Raw genomic sequence first — 14,981 nt, 5'->3', positions numbered from 1 at the left:
TACAGTCTGCTTTGTTGTAGACTAGTGATTTTCAAACTTCTTGTGTTTGAGGTACACTTCCTAATTCTGACATTTTGGGTGAGGTGTTTGAAGGAACTAACAATTTGAAATATAGCAACAATAATTAAAATACAGTTCTTAGACAAATCCCAACTAAAGGACATTCTATAAAATACCTGATCAGTTCTCTTCAAAACTGTCAAGGATACCAGAGGCAAGGAAAGTCTGAGAAAGAGAAACTATCACAGCTCAGAGGAACCTGAGAAGATAAGACAACTAAATGCAATATGGCACCCTAGATGGGACATTAGGTAAAAGACTAAGGAAACCTGGGTAAATTATGGGCTTTAGTTAACAATCATGTGTCAATATTGGTTCATTAATTGTGACAACTATACCATAATAATGTAAGATGTTAATAATACCAGAAACAGGGTGTGAGGTATATGAGAACTATCTTTGCAACTTTCCTGTAAATCTGTAATATGCAGAAGTGTTCACTTTATTAAAATTCATGAAGTGCACACACTTAGAGTTTGCATACTTTTCATATATATATTTTATGTTTATTAAAGCTTTTGACATGCATAATCAATAATGATGACTGTTCATTGGAATACATTGGATAGGTATAAAAAGAAAGAAAAGGAGAGAGAGAGGCACAAAGAAAGAAGGAAAGAAAGAAAGAAAGGAAAGAAAGAAAAAACCATAACCCCGCAAACACCAGTTGTACAGCTCACTTAAGGTGATCCCTTGGTGAGAAGGAGACCATAAATACAGATGCAGGCACTGAAGTCCTGTGACTTCATTATCACAGTGTGTTTATTTTCTCACTGAATTAAACATTTCAAAACAATGGGGTTCCTGGCTGGCTCAGTTGGTTAAGCATCCAAGTCCTGATTTCCAGGCACATGATCTCAGGGTGGTGAGATCGAGGACCTCATTGAGCCACGAGATGGGCTCTGTGCTCAGGGAGAGTCTCCTTGAGATTCTCTCCCTCTGCCCCTCTGCTCCTTCTCCACCCCTACATGTACTCTTGAGTTCAACCTCTCTCTCTGAAAAACAAAAAAAGTTTGAAAATTTCAAAATATTACTTAAAGGCACAGACCCTAGGTAATGCCCTTGGGCCCTGTGGTAGAGTGCATTGTTGCACCCCGATTTTTTACCCTTCCCTATATCTTCACCATTTATCTTGTGACTTTGGAGTCTTCCTATCGAACATGAGAAATAATAAATGATTGTGATTTTAACCATTGTTCTTAGGGTGGTTTCCTTCACAGCAATTGTGGACTCAGGATCTGTTCTCAGGGATCCATGGAGCCCACTTTGAGGAATGCCTCACATAGGTGGTCAAAGAAAGCAAGTGCCCTCTCTAAACTGTACTCCTGGTCAATCTCTTCACTCATATACTCACATTATACATAATTTATGTTCCTTCTAAAACAAATCCTGAACTAATAAAATCAAGTTCTATTTTTTAAAAAATAGCTACTAAGAGCAAAAGACATTTTATCAGTGTTCAGTTTGGAGACAGAAAGCACACAGTAATTCACACAGAGAAAATTTAACATAAAAAATTATTAGCTAGTAGAAGGAGCTTACTTGATAAGGAGTAAAGAAAATTTTAATGAATACAGGAGTAGCACGTGTAAGAGCAGCCACTCTAAAGCTGAGGAAGAAACAAATTTAGAAGAGGGCCCTCTCCTCACCAGACCCCATTGAAAGGGAGTGGCTGGGGACCACTGGATGGCAGAGAAGTTCCAGAGGATGGTACAGGCCAGGGCTGGTGAGCAGGAAACTAGTCCTCTGGAGTGTTGGCCCAACTTGCTACCCACCCATTTGGGTTTCTGCAAGACTCATTTGCAACGAGAACATCACTAGGAAGGTGCCCATCAAGGTGCCAGAGGAATTCACTGGGAAGCAGCCTACTGTCATGGTGCCAAAACCCACTGGGGAGTCCCCCAAGTGGTGCCACTATATATACCATGAGTGAGTAACACTGGCTGTCTTGTGCTACTGGCCTCCATCCACCATAAGAGCAAGCAGGGAAGAAAAATAGCACCAAAGAACCAGGATGAGAATTCCTTATTGAAGAAGGAGAAGGATGGCCGGGTGGCTCAGTAAGTTGAGTGTCTGGCTCTTGGTTTTGGCTTACATCATAATCTCAGGGTCATGGGATTGAGCCCCGAGTTGGGCTCTGCACTCAGTGTGGAGTCTGCTTGGGATTCTCTCTCTCCGTTCCCCTCTGCCCCTTTGGTCATGATCTCTCTCTTTCTCTAAAATAAATAAATGAATATTTTAAAAAGAAAGAAGAAGTGTTTGCAAGGTCCAGTTTCAGTATCACAAAGCAAGACAAGGAAAGGATGAATTTGGAGATGAGAGGCAATAAATCAATAACTGGCATAGGCATTTCTAGCATTGAGAAGCTTCTGGGAGCTTGCTATACAAGCTTTTACTTTCTAAGCATCCCTTCCTTTTTCTTCTACCACCAAATACCTGTGTTCCCCTCCTACCAAAGACAGGAGGATATTCTGACTTTGAGGCTTAACACATTGTCCAGAATGCAAAGGCAACAAAATGGTGATGGAGCTTATAGCAATTAGAGCTTTATCTGAGAAGCAGATGGCTACACAAGGTCTACGGTAAGGGATTTACTGTAAGGGGTAGAGCTGACGTGAACATGGGAGCTGGTGGAGCAATCTGTGCAGGCTGTTGACTGTATCTCGGGTTGAGCCTGAGATACTCTAAGTCTGTCTAATCAGCATGCCAGAAGGAAAGCTGAGTGCAGAGGAGGCAAAGACAAACCAGCATACACGAGGACAACTTGAAACCCATAAGGACGGAGTGGAACCCAGTTCTGTTGTCTTATTACCATGACCAACCTCAGTGCTGTGGGTGGCCTCCAGGGGAAGTTGGCACCAGTTAGCCTGGAGCTGCACACACACCTGGCCCAGGGCAGGAGAAGCAGGAGGAGGAGACTTGGGGGATCTGGAGCTGCTACCAGCCTGATACACCAGGAGGTGAGCAGCAGATTAATAACATCCAGAGCATAAAAAAATGGGACTTCTTCACTTCGACCTCCTGGATTTTGCACAAAAGGTCTCTCATGGCTGTACAGAATCACACAGGAAAGAGAACTCTACGAAACATCTTTTCGGTTTATCTAAATTGACTCAGTACCAAGCTACAGAGATGGAACTGCCAATACCATGCACACCTAACTCAGAAGGCTATCAGCAAAGCAAGATGAGACACTTCAGGAGTTTAGTAAAAAAAAAAAAAAAGAGATGCAGTGAGAAAAATGTTAATAGTGAATTATATTAATAATTATGATCATAAAGAAGATTCTCACAATTTTAATTCAACTTCCAATGCCCAGATGTTATCACTAGCCTAAAGAAAAAAAAAAAGCTGCTTAGACTGTTGGATAAACAGAGCAGCAAAATTGTTATGTCAGTTTTTAGGTCCTTTTTTTTTTTTTTTAAGATTTCATTTATTTATGTGAGAGAGAGCTAGGAGAGGAGCAGAGGGAGAGGGACAAGCAGAGAAGACTGTGTCCAAGCTGAGTGTGGACCCAGACATGGGGCTCAATCTCATGACCCTGAATTATGACCCAACCTGAAACCAAGAGTTAGATGCTTCTTTTTTTTTTTTAATTTTATTTATTTTTTCATGAGAAACACCGAGAGGCAGAGACACAGACAGAGGAAGAAGCAGACTCCACACAAAGAGCCTGATGTGGGACTTGATCCAGGCACTCCAGGATCACGCCTTGAGCATAAGGCAGACGCTCAACCACTGAGCCACCCCGGTGTCCCAAGAGTCAGATGCTTAACCAATTGTGACACCCAAACACATCATTATGTCAGTTTTTAAATTTGATAATTTTATCTGTACAACTCCTGTCTTTTTTTTTTTCTCCTCTAAAAATGGAAATCACAGCAGGCTCTGTGGTACAGTGGGTAGCGTATTAGACTTCTAGAACAGGTAAAATGTAAATCACTTTTGCAGAAAGACTTTAAGCATGAAATTAAATCTTAAAATGGACAAAGTTGATGGTCCAAAGGATTCTAAAATAACCTGGCCTTGAACAGCAAGATGTAGAATGCAGGCAATACTCTCTCCACCTACATAAAAATGAGGCAACTGTGCTTATAATGTCATCATTTGAAATGTTAGGGAAAATTCATGAAGCATAGATAGCTGGCTTTTCAAATAACAAACAACACAAAGTCAACTGTACTGTTTATCTCTCCATATAACCTATTTTGTTTATTTACTGAAATTCAGCTTTAATCATTTGGAAATAACCATTCAAGATTCTGAAAAGTTTCTATCAACCCTATATCCTAGACCTTCTATAGCCCCTCAAAAAAAAAAAAAATCCAGTATTTTATTTGTACTGACTCAATTCTCTGAAAACCTAAAGGGTAATAAGTATACCCACTGCTTATCAAGAATTTATACAAGAATTTCTTGTTCTTTGATTCTGAACAATGCCCAGAAGAGGGTGCTCTCAGATCAGCTTTCTTTAACCACAACCAGGATACATCCTCCTAACCAAAGGTTTTGACATGGCAATCCCAGATTTGGCAAGAACCATAATGATCATAGCATCTTAAAATTACAAAAGGAGAAATGGAAAGTTCTCTAAATTAAATGCAAGTCAGAGGCACATAAAAAAAACTGATGAAGATCTTCTAAGTGACGGAAAATGAAGAGACAAATGATGACTTCAACTTTTCATCAACTTTCTGTATTGATTCAAATACTTTATATTTTGTGCATGACTTCTTTTATAGTATACTCTTAATTGACATCAATTAATTAATGTCTTTATAGGTAAAACTTAATAAAGCTGGTAATGAATACTTAAAACAAGTAGTATGACTAATTTATCGATAAATTGCTATTTTGTTCAGAAATTTATCAGTGTTGTAGCTAAAAAGTAAAACTTCAGTTATAGCTTATATTTTATATCAGCTAACCATGTCACTAAGAATCTATAACATCACTATTAATACAATTACACTCTTCCCTGAAATACAAACCTTTGGAGAGAAAACCTGTCAGAGAACACACAGTACATTTTTCTCACTGCATCTCTTTTTTTTTTTTTTTACTAAACTCCTGAAGTGTCTCATCTTGCTTTGCTGATAGCCTTCTGAGTTAGGTGTGCATGGTATTGGCAGTTCCATCTCTGTAGCTTGGTACTGAGTCAATTTAGATAAACCGAAAAGATGTTTCGTAGAGTTCTCTTTCCTGTGTGATTCTGTACAGCCATGAGAGACCTTTTGTGCAAAATCCAGGAGGTCGAAGTGAAGAAGTCCCATTTTTTTATGCTCTGGATGTTATTAATCTGCTGCTCACCTCCTGGTGTATCAGGCTGGTAGCAGCTCCAGATCCCCCAAGTCTCCTCCTCCTGCTTCTCCTGCCCTGGGCCAGGTGTGTGTGCAGCTCCAGGCTAACTGGTGCCAACTTCCCCTGGAGGCCACCCACAGCACTGAGGTTGGTCATGGTAATAAGACAACAGAACTGGGTTCCACTCCGTCCTTATGGGTTTCAAGTTGTCCTCGTGTATGCTGGTTTGTCTTTGCCTCCTCTGCACTCAGCTTTCCTTCTGGCATGCTGATTAGACAGACTTAGAGTATCTCAGGCTCAACCCGAGATACAGTCAACAGCCTGCACAGATTGCTCCACCAGCTCCCATGTTCACGTCAGCTCTACCCCTTACAGTAAATCCCTTACCGTAGACCTTGTGTAGCCATCTGCTTCTCAGATAAAGCTCTAATTGCTATAAGCTCCATCACCATTTTGTTGCCTTTGCATTCTGGACAATGTGTTAAGCCTCAAAGTCAGAATATCCTCCTGAACTTTATTTGATGCAGAGTTCAGAGTTCTATTATTTTAGAGATTGCTATAAATCTACATATTTCAGTCAATACAGGAAAATCTTTAAGATGCCTGGGTGGCTCAGCTGGTTGAGCATTCAGCTCTTGATTTCAGCTCAGGTCATTATCTCAGGGTCATGATATTCGAGCCCTATGTGGGGCTACACCCTGGGTATGGAGCCTGCTTAAGATTCTTTCTCCTTCTCCTTCTCCCCATCCCCTGCTCCCGCTGGCACATGCACATGTGCTCTTTCACAAAACAAAAAAGAAAAATCTTTAAAATGTGTGAATAAATAAGGAATTTATCAGTAAATAAGGAATATAGATTTTTTAAAAGATTTTATTTATTTATTCACACAGAGACACAGAAAGAGGCAGAGACATAGGCAGAGGTAGAAGCAGGCTCCATGCAGATTCCATCCCCCAACCCAGAATCACACCCTGAGCCAAAGGCAGAGGCTCAACTGCTGAGCCACCCAGGCATCCCTTTATTTTATATACATTTTTAAAAATATTTTATTTATTTGTTAATAAATAAGTAGTGGCAAGATAGGTAAGAATCACCTTTTTGGTTAACATTTGACCAACTCCTCATGTCTCATGCTAGCTTTTGATATCTCCCCCTTTCATCATTCCAAGTATGGGATACTGAAGTTTTTTATATTTGTCAGTTGCCACTATCCTTAACATATCTCCCTCTTGTTTAGATCCACTGCCTTGATATTTTAAAATTAAAGGACAGGGTATCACTGGGTGGCTCAGCGGTTTAGCGCCTGCCTTTGGCCCAGGGCGTGGTCCTGGAGTCCCGGGATTGAGTCCCACATCGGGCTCCCAGCATGGAGCCCGCTTCTCCCTCCTCCTGTGTCTCTGCCTCTCTCTCTCTTTATGTCTATCATAAACAAATAAATAAATCTTAAAAAAATAAAAAATAAATAAAATTAAAGGCCATGAAAACTCTTAAAATGTTATAAAAAATGGAAAAAAAAGATTACTGATGGTCCTTTCAAAGTCATATTACAGGCCCCTACAAGTCATCTAATGCCATAGAAGATGGAGCTGTGTTTGGCTTACTGTTTACAAAGAAAGGTAGCAGAATATGCCACCCCAAAACATGAACGTCTGAGTTCAGGACATGTTACCCCCAAATATGCATTGGTATTTTTATTATTTTGAGCTTTAAGTACTTGAAAAAACAGCAAGTGCAGGGAGAGTCTTTCTCTGAACTCCCTTTATCTGCCTCAAGACAGATCCTCCAAAAGGAAATCAACTATCATTGATCCTCTTCCAGGAGATATATCAACTAGGGCAAATTGACTTCCATTACAGGAAAGAAGGCTAGAAGTTGTCCCCACACCCAGACAGACTTCATCACAAACTGCCATTTCTCCCATCTGTTCTTCTAAGGACCCAATCTTTCCCCAAAATCATTTACTTTCCCCTGAGAGGCCTATATCCCTCTACCCTTTCCCTATGAAGATGGTATTTAATCCTGAATTCCAAGCTATCTTGGGGAGGTACTCAGTTTTCCCTGGGCATCCCATGTATATGTGAGGTGTTCGTGTTAATAAACTTGTTTCTTTTTTTTTTTTTTTAAGATTTTATTTATTTATTCATGAGAGACACAGAGAAAGAAAGAGAGAGAGAAAGAGAGAGAGGCAGAGACACAGGCAGAGGGAGAAGCAGGCTCCATGCAAGGAGCCCCATGTGGGACTCGATCCTGGGTCTCCAGGATCACACTCCGGGCTGCAGGCGGCACTAAACCGCTGCGGCACTAAACCGCTGCGCCACCGGGGCTGCCCTAAACTTGTTTCTTTTTTCTCTTGTTAATGTGTTTATTACAGGAGTCTCTACTAAGAACTCAGAAGGGGAGAGGGAAGGGACCTCTGGCTGGCTCAGTCAGTGGAGCCTGTGACCCTTGATCTCTGGGTTGCGAATTCAAGCTTCATGTTGAGGGTAGAGATTACTTAGAAATACAATCTAAAAAAAGAAAAAGAAGAAGGGTAGAGGGAATATTATTTTTCCTCCACTACACTATTGACTAAGATCTAGACTCTGTAAATTTACATATTAATTTGCAGAAGATTGGTAACTTATCAATGATTTTTGTCCAGGTAAAGATGCAAAATAATTTTTTTTTCCAGCAGAAAAGATAACCTCAAATGTTACCTTTTATTTGCCCTGGTAAGACATTAGCTAGTTTTTTTTTTTTTTTTTTTTTTTTTTTTTAAGTAATCTCTATATGTTGGCAAATTGAACTTCAATATAAAAAATTAAAATAAAAAAAAAAAAAGGGACGCCTGGGTGGCTCAGTGGTTGAGCGTTTGCGTTCAGCCCAGGTCGGGACCCTGGGGTCCTGGGATCAAGTCCCACATTGGGCTCCCTGCATGGAGCCTGCTTCTCCCTCTGCCTATGTCTCTGCCTCTCTCTCTCTCTCTCTGTGTCTCTCATGAATAAATAAATAAAATCTTAAAAAAAAAAAAGGAAAGAAATTACAATACTCCTTATAGGAAGAATTTTAAATGTGACAAAGGTCTTTATTTATGAAAATGAAGATGCTCTCCAAGGATTGAAGCGTTGCTATTATTACTATTATTTGCGTAAAATCTGCAAATACAGGATCAGCGGTTTAAGTTAGTGGTTTCTTTCTGGAAAGTTTCTCTGTTCTTATTTAGCAGAATCTGAGCTTATTCTTACTTTTCCTCTTCTGCTTTTTTTTTTTTTTTTTTTTAAGATTTTACTTATTTGAGAGAGAGAGAGAGAGCATGAGGGGGATAGAGGGGTAGAGGGAAAGGGACAAGCAGAGCAGACTCCCCACTGAGCAGGGAGCCTGACACAGGTATGTATCCCAGGACACCTAGATCATGAACTGCGCTGATGGCAGATGCTTAACCTCCTGAGCCACCCAGGCGCCCCTCCCCCTCTGCTCTTAGTTTAGCTCTGCTTCCTCCATGTCTTTGTCACAAATGAAAAGACTGACCAACTTCTAGGGTGGCCAGAGGGATCCTCATCTTTCTCCCCTCAGTTTATTCAGATTGTGAAGGGATTAATCTGACTCTTCTTACCAACAAATTATCATCAATAAGATGCACAAAAGGCAGGCATACGATCCTTTTGAAACTTTTAATCTTTGGGAATGAACAGAGGCCTGCATTACACATGTTCATTCTACTAGAGAACAATGGCTCCCAGATATTGCAAATCCATGGACAAGTAACATTTCAAAAAATTGAGACCTGCCAACATTTTATGCCGCCAAAAATTAAAAGCCACTCTACCTACTACCTAATACCATAATCATTCCATAAAAGAAAGGACTTTTTTGGCACAAAGTTAGGTAGGTATCTCTAAATAAATAAATAAATAAATAAATAAATAAATAAATGGAAAAGAAATTTAATTACATGGAAGAATTAACAGTTGTTCCTGTTTTACCCCATATTTCCATTAACTGGTAGGAACTTTGGCATGGATGAGGTTCCCTAGCACTGTGGGTATGGACTTCACCCACATACACTGTGCTTGTATGTCTGACATTGGGCAAGCCATTTAACTTCTGTTGGCATCTATGTTGTCATAAAATAGGAATAATAATACCTTCTTCATATGATTGTCCTGGAAATTGAGGTAGTGCATAGATAGTGCTTAATACTATCATGCAAGTAGGTGCTCAATAAATACTCATGGTTGTTATTGCTGTTTTCCTCATCTAATTATCAGAAATAAGCCTTGAGAGTAACTTATAAGTGGATAAGTTTGGGGTGGAATTTGGAAACAAAAACATCTTGAAGAAAGGACATCTCTCAAGAAGATTTCAAGATTTTGAGATACTAAGCACTTTTATGAGCTTGGAGCTGTCTCAAAGATGTTGTTGTTAAAAATTATGTTGAGGGGGATCCCAGGTTTGGCGCCTGCCTTTGGCCCAGGGCGCGATCCTGGAGACCCGGGATCGAATCCCACATCGGGCTCCCGGTGCATGGAGCCTGCTTCTCCCTCTGCCTGTGTCTCTGCCTCTCTCTCTCTCACTGTGTGCCTATCATAAATAAATAAAAAAAAATTTAAAAAAAATTATGTTGAGGGGCACCTGGGTGGCTCAGTGGTTAAGCATTGGCCTTTAGCTCAGGTCATGATCCTGGGGTCCTAAGGATGGAGTCTTGCATTGGGCTCCTTGCAGGGAGCCTACTTTTCCCTCTGCCTGTGTCTCTGCCTCTCTGTGTGTCTCATGAATAAATAAATTAAAATCTTAAAAAAAAAGAAAAGAAATTATGCTGAGTAACCTTATATGTAGAATTCATTTGGAATTACCAGATGATCCAAATGGGTAATAATTCCTACCTTTATCTAACCTCTCCATTTAAAAAATGTGTGAGATGTGGAGGCCCAGATTAAAAAAAAAAAAAAAATCCTCTTAATGTCTGTCACATAGAAGTAGTAGAACCAGGACTAGAGAGTGGCTTTCCTGACACCCCACTGTGCCCCTGCCCTGACTAGGGGATTTCTCTCTCCACTGGCAAGAGAAGGAATAGCTGTTGGTGGGAAAGGAGGGACCCTTGTGTCTGTTCCTTAGGATCTTTGCTACGGGATCCCTGGGTGGCGCAGCGGTTTGGCGCCTGCCTTTGGCCCAGGGCGCGATCCTGGAGACCCGGGATCGAATCCCATGTCGGGCTCCCGGTGCATGGAGCCTGCTTCTCCCTCTGCTTATGTCTCTGCCTCTCTCTCTCTCTCTCTCTCTGTGTGTGACTATCATAAATAAATAAAAATTAAAAAAAAAAAAAAAAGGATCTTTGCTACTAGGCTCTGGGTCACTCTTCTCTGTTCTGCTTGTGGTGCTGGGTTGTTGTTCTTATGTCATCTACATTCCTTTCTACATTCGATGGATGGGATCGAATCCCACATCAGGCTTCTGGCAGGGACTCTGCTTCTACCTCTGCCTCTTTCTGCCACTCCCCCTGCTTGTGCTCTCTCACTCTCTCTGAGAAATAAATAAAAATCTTAAAAAAAAATCCTTTCTCAGACATAGTGCTCATAAAAAAATATAGATATAGATGTATGTATGTATGAACACAACTGCTATAGATCTCACAAATTCAGACACATACCCCAGTAAGTGTGTATGTATATATATATCATTATATATAATATTAATACAATTATATGTTAATATATAATACTATATATAATAATCAATTAACATAATATTATATAATATATTTTATATATATATTCTCTCTCTCTCTATCCTATCTGGTGCCATCTCCCAGGAACCCACAGCCTCCCCATGATTCAGCCCCTAAGGGGTGGGTGCTGCCCCGCTGGGGCCTGGCACTGCTGCCAGTTGGCATCTGGCAGACATATGTTCTAGATGCTGGTGGCTGTGCCACGCCAGTTGTTAAATACTTTTAATATCTCTTCTACCCTCTGGCAACCTGTTGGACTAAAATAATAAATCCAGTTTTAGGGTCTGATAAGAGTGTGGACATGAACAGATATTGAAGTGGTGGGAAGCTATAAGATCTTACTCTCTTAGTAATTTTTTCAATGATTCTTTTGGAAGGGGTGCCTGACTGGCTCATTTGGTGGAGCATACAGCGTTTGATCTAGGGGTTGTGAGTTCAAGCCCCAAGCTGGGTGTAGAGATTCCTTAAAAATGAAATCTTAAAATAGTTGGATAGTTCAACAAGGGGTTCATATTTTATTCTGTTGTCTACTGTCTTTGGAGTAAGATCTCTGGTTTGCCAGGATAAGGGAATTTTGCAAATTTTAAAGCACACACTAGAAGGCAGTGGCCCCATATGTACACACCCAACAATGACCACTTTCTCCACATTTCTCTGCCCTTCCTTTGTGTAGGGGAGGTGGAGAGGAGTCTCCTCCACATCATACAAAGCCACTTATGTCTGAAGTGTTTTATGAACATAGAGCAGCTGCTTGGGAGCGCTCTTTCATTCCTTGCAGTTTCTTTTCCATCCTTCCAGTCATTTCTCAGTGGGGCTCTGATAGTAGAGTTATTATTCACATCATAATGTCCTTTTTCTTTTTTAAAGACAAGGCAAAGGAGAGGTGGGAAACATACACTCCTAATTTGGGACAGTATGGTTTTCTATCTTTGCATTTTCGAATAAAGTCATGAATTAAGAATGAAGAAGAAAAGTATGGTGAAGGATTCTTGTATTCTGCATGCCCAGAGGCAAATACCATTTACCCAAGTCTGCAGAGCTGCCCCCTTGGCCACAATCACTAAGGAGAATCAGGTTTCAAATCTGTTTACCTCTCCTGTGGGCTCCTAAATAGCTTGCTGAGAGAGGTATAGCTGGTCTGTGTGATGAAGACAGCGGATAAGGGTGGGTGGGCTTAGAGACTGTGAAGCCATGAGGCTGTGAATGTGCAGAGCTCTGGGGGTATTGAAGAGAGAAGTTCCAGTGAAGGTGAATCATGGCATGGAGCTCAAGAGGAAAGCAAAGGGACACTAAGAAGTAGATCAGTGGATTATTTATGATTCTACCTTTGATGAAATCTAAGGAACCTAAATAAAAGGTCTAATTTATTTTTAATTACTTTTGGTTGTTGTTTCTTTGGAAGGGATAACCCTCTGAACCTGGATTATGTGAGTCCCTAGATTTATACAAGTTATATATAGAATGCACTTACTGGGGTGTGTTTCTGGATTTGTGAGCATCTATAGCAGTTGTGTTCATACATGCATACGTATATCTATATAAGTTTTTAAGTGTTTGAAGTATTTGTTCATTATGTTTATTCTTAAGGGGCTTATGGGAGATAAGATGCTCTTTTTTGGATTCACTCAACCAGCAGCTTTGGCAGGGGGTGGTGGGAAGGACACCTGGACCCTCATAACATTCGGTGCTCTGCAACATGGGGACAGGGGGTTCCTTCTTCATTTCTCTTGGTGTTGCTAATAATATTCATTGAGCATTTACTGTATACCATGTATCATGTTAAGTGCTTAACTAGATTATCTTGCTTAGTCCTCACAGTAACCTTATGCTACATGTATGGTTATGATCCCCATTTAAAGATGAGGAATTTGAGGATGAGAAGGGTTGCCTACGGCGCAACACGAAGGATACAGCAGGCTGAGATTTCAATGCAGGTTGTCAGACTCTGCAGCATGGCCTTCTGTGGCCATCATTTCTGTGACCCCAGAGGAAGGAGGGATACTTCAGGCATGCCATCGCCAAATCATCCCTTCTTCTGATCAGACAGACAGGGTGCACTGTGGTCTCTTGCACCCTGAACTGGCTACGGGGTTTCTGACCTTATTCCTTCATAGTACGGTGAAGATACCCAGGCTGTTCTGTTCTGAGGAGAGCCTAGGCCATCTCTCTCTCTCTTTCTCTCACACACACACACATAGACACATACATTTGTTGGTTAGGTTTTCATGTCACTGATTTTTGTATAAAACATTGTTACTGGAGAGTAATTAAAACCCCTGGTCGATTTATAGTGGGGTCTCCTGACATGGTTGTGTAGTTATTTATGCCTAGATGACAGGGAAGATTAGCATTAAATGCTGAGAGCATTGCATCTGCCACTGTGATGCAGTTAGAGGCATCTATCAAAGATGCATTTGGAACGCAGAGGCCTAGGTCTAATTGCCAGGAATAGTGCAGGCTTTCCTCAGCATCACTTAAAGGTAGAGAGAAGAGTTAGTAGTGAGAGAGGTGGACCCTCACCTTACCTTGTCAGTAGATTCTTCAAGGTCAGAAGAGTAATCTCTTCCCCAGTCCTGCATCTTTTGGGTCTTCGGGGTAATTATCCTTGTGGCACGGATGAGGGCAAAACCTGTCTCTAGAGACAGGAGCAGGCAGAAGGACTAATGTGTCCTGTTACTGCTCCTAATTGGTCACATTTGTTAAGTGTTTATTATATGCTGGATATTCCTAGGGTGGGGGCGGGGTCTTGCCTATATCATCTCACCTAATCCTTAGATGGCCAACCCTGCTTTTAAGCCTGATCCTTTCCAGCCCTCCCCTAGCTATCATTTATTTTGCCATTTGTTTCTCTGGGGATTGGAGGGGGGTAGGGTGGGGAGGGTAGGGAGGCACTGCCTGCTTAGAAGAGTGGCATTCGCATAAGCTCAAGAGAAAATAAACATTGCCAATGACTCAGGCAGAAAAGGATTAGCAGATTATGAATTATGTGTCAACCTTACTTCTACTGAGAATCACTTTGATAGATTGTATTCTGTGTTTACAGATGTCAGTGTAATATGTTTCATGCTAAAATACAATAAAGGTTAGTAGTAGCAGTGTTATAGTAACCCAAATGTCAACTGCCCCTTTGTTCTTCAGTTTCAAATCTGTCTGTGTCTTTTCTAATTTTGTCCTCATTGCAATCCAGAATTGGAACTCAGAGAACTAAGAGTCCATGGTCACAAATGAATTGGTGAAAAAACAAACAAACAAACAAACAAACAAATGAATTGGTGAGCAGGGCACCTGGCTGGTTCAGTCAGTAGAGTGTGGGACTCTTGATCTCAGGATTGTGGGTTCAAGCCCCACGTTGGGTATAGAGATTACTTAAAAATAAAATGTTAATGTGGTGCCTGGCTTGCTCAGTCAACGGAACATGCAACTCTTTTTTTTTTTTTTTTTTTTTTTAAAGATTTACTTATTTATGAGACACACAGAGAGAGAGGCAGAGAGAGAAGCAGGCTCCCCTTAGGGAGCCTGATGTGGGACTCAATCCAGGGACTCCAGAATCACGTCCTAAACCGAAGGCAGACGCTCAACCATTGAGCCACCCAGGTGCCCCTTAAAAAAAAAATCTTAAGGGCATCTGGGTGGCTGTGGGGTAAACATCCAACTCTTGGTTTCAGCTCAGGTCGTGATCTCAAGGTCTTGGGATCAAGCCCTGCATCAGGCTCTGCTCAGTGCAGAGTCCGCTTCAGATTCTCTCTCTCTCTCCCTCCTTCTCACTCTCTCTCTCCCTCTAAAATAAATTTTTTTTTTTTTCAAAAAAAACCTGAATTGGTGAACAACATGGGTTTTGTAAGGGATGATGATATGGAGAGACATGTAAACCATCTCCCTCCACCTCTACCTTCTTAAGCAATGAGTTTAAGAGTTC

At 41.0% G+C, this 14,981-nt stretch overlaps 1 protein-coding gene across 1 annotated transcript in view; it reads left to right on the top strand.

The window, feature by feature from the left end:
* Nucleotides 1-14,981, top strand: part of MCC (MCC regulator of WNT signaling pathway) — a 447,338-nt gene that overhangs the window by 117,976 nt on the left and 314,381 nt on the right.

The sequence above is a fragment of the Canis lupus genome, chromosome 4 (assembly GCF_048164855.1).
Source record: "Canis lupus baileyi chromosome 4, mCanLup2.hap1, whole genome shotgun sequence".
Lineage (NCBI taxonomy): Eukaryota > Metazoa > Chordata > Mammalia > Carnivora > Canidae > Canis > Canis lupus.
Note: the sequence above shows the minus strand (reverse complement) of the source record. Positions and strands in the feature narration are given on the sequence as shown.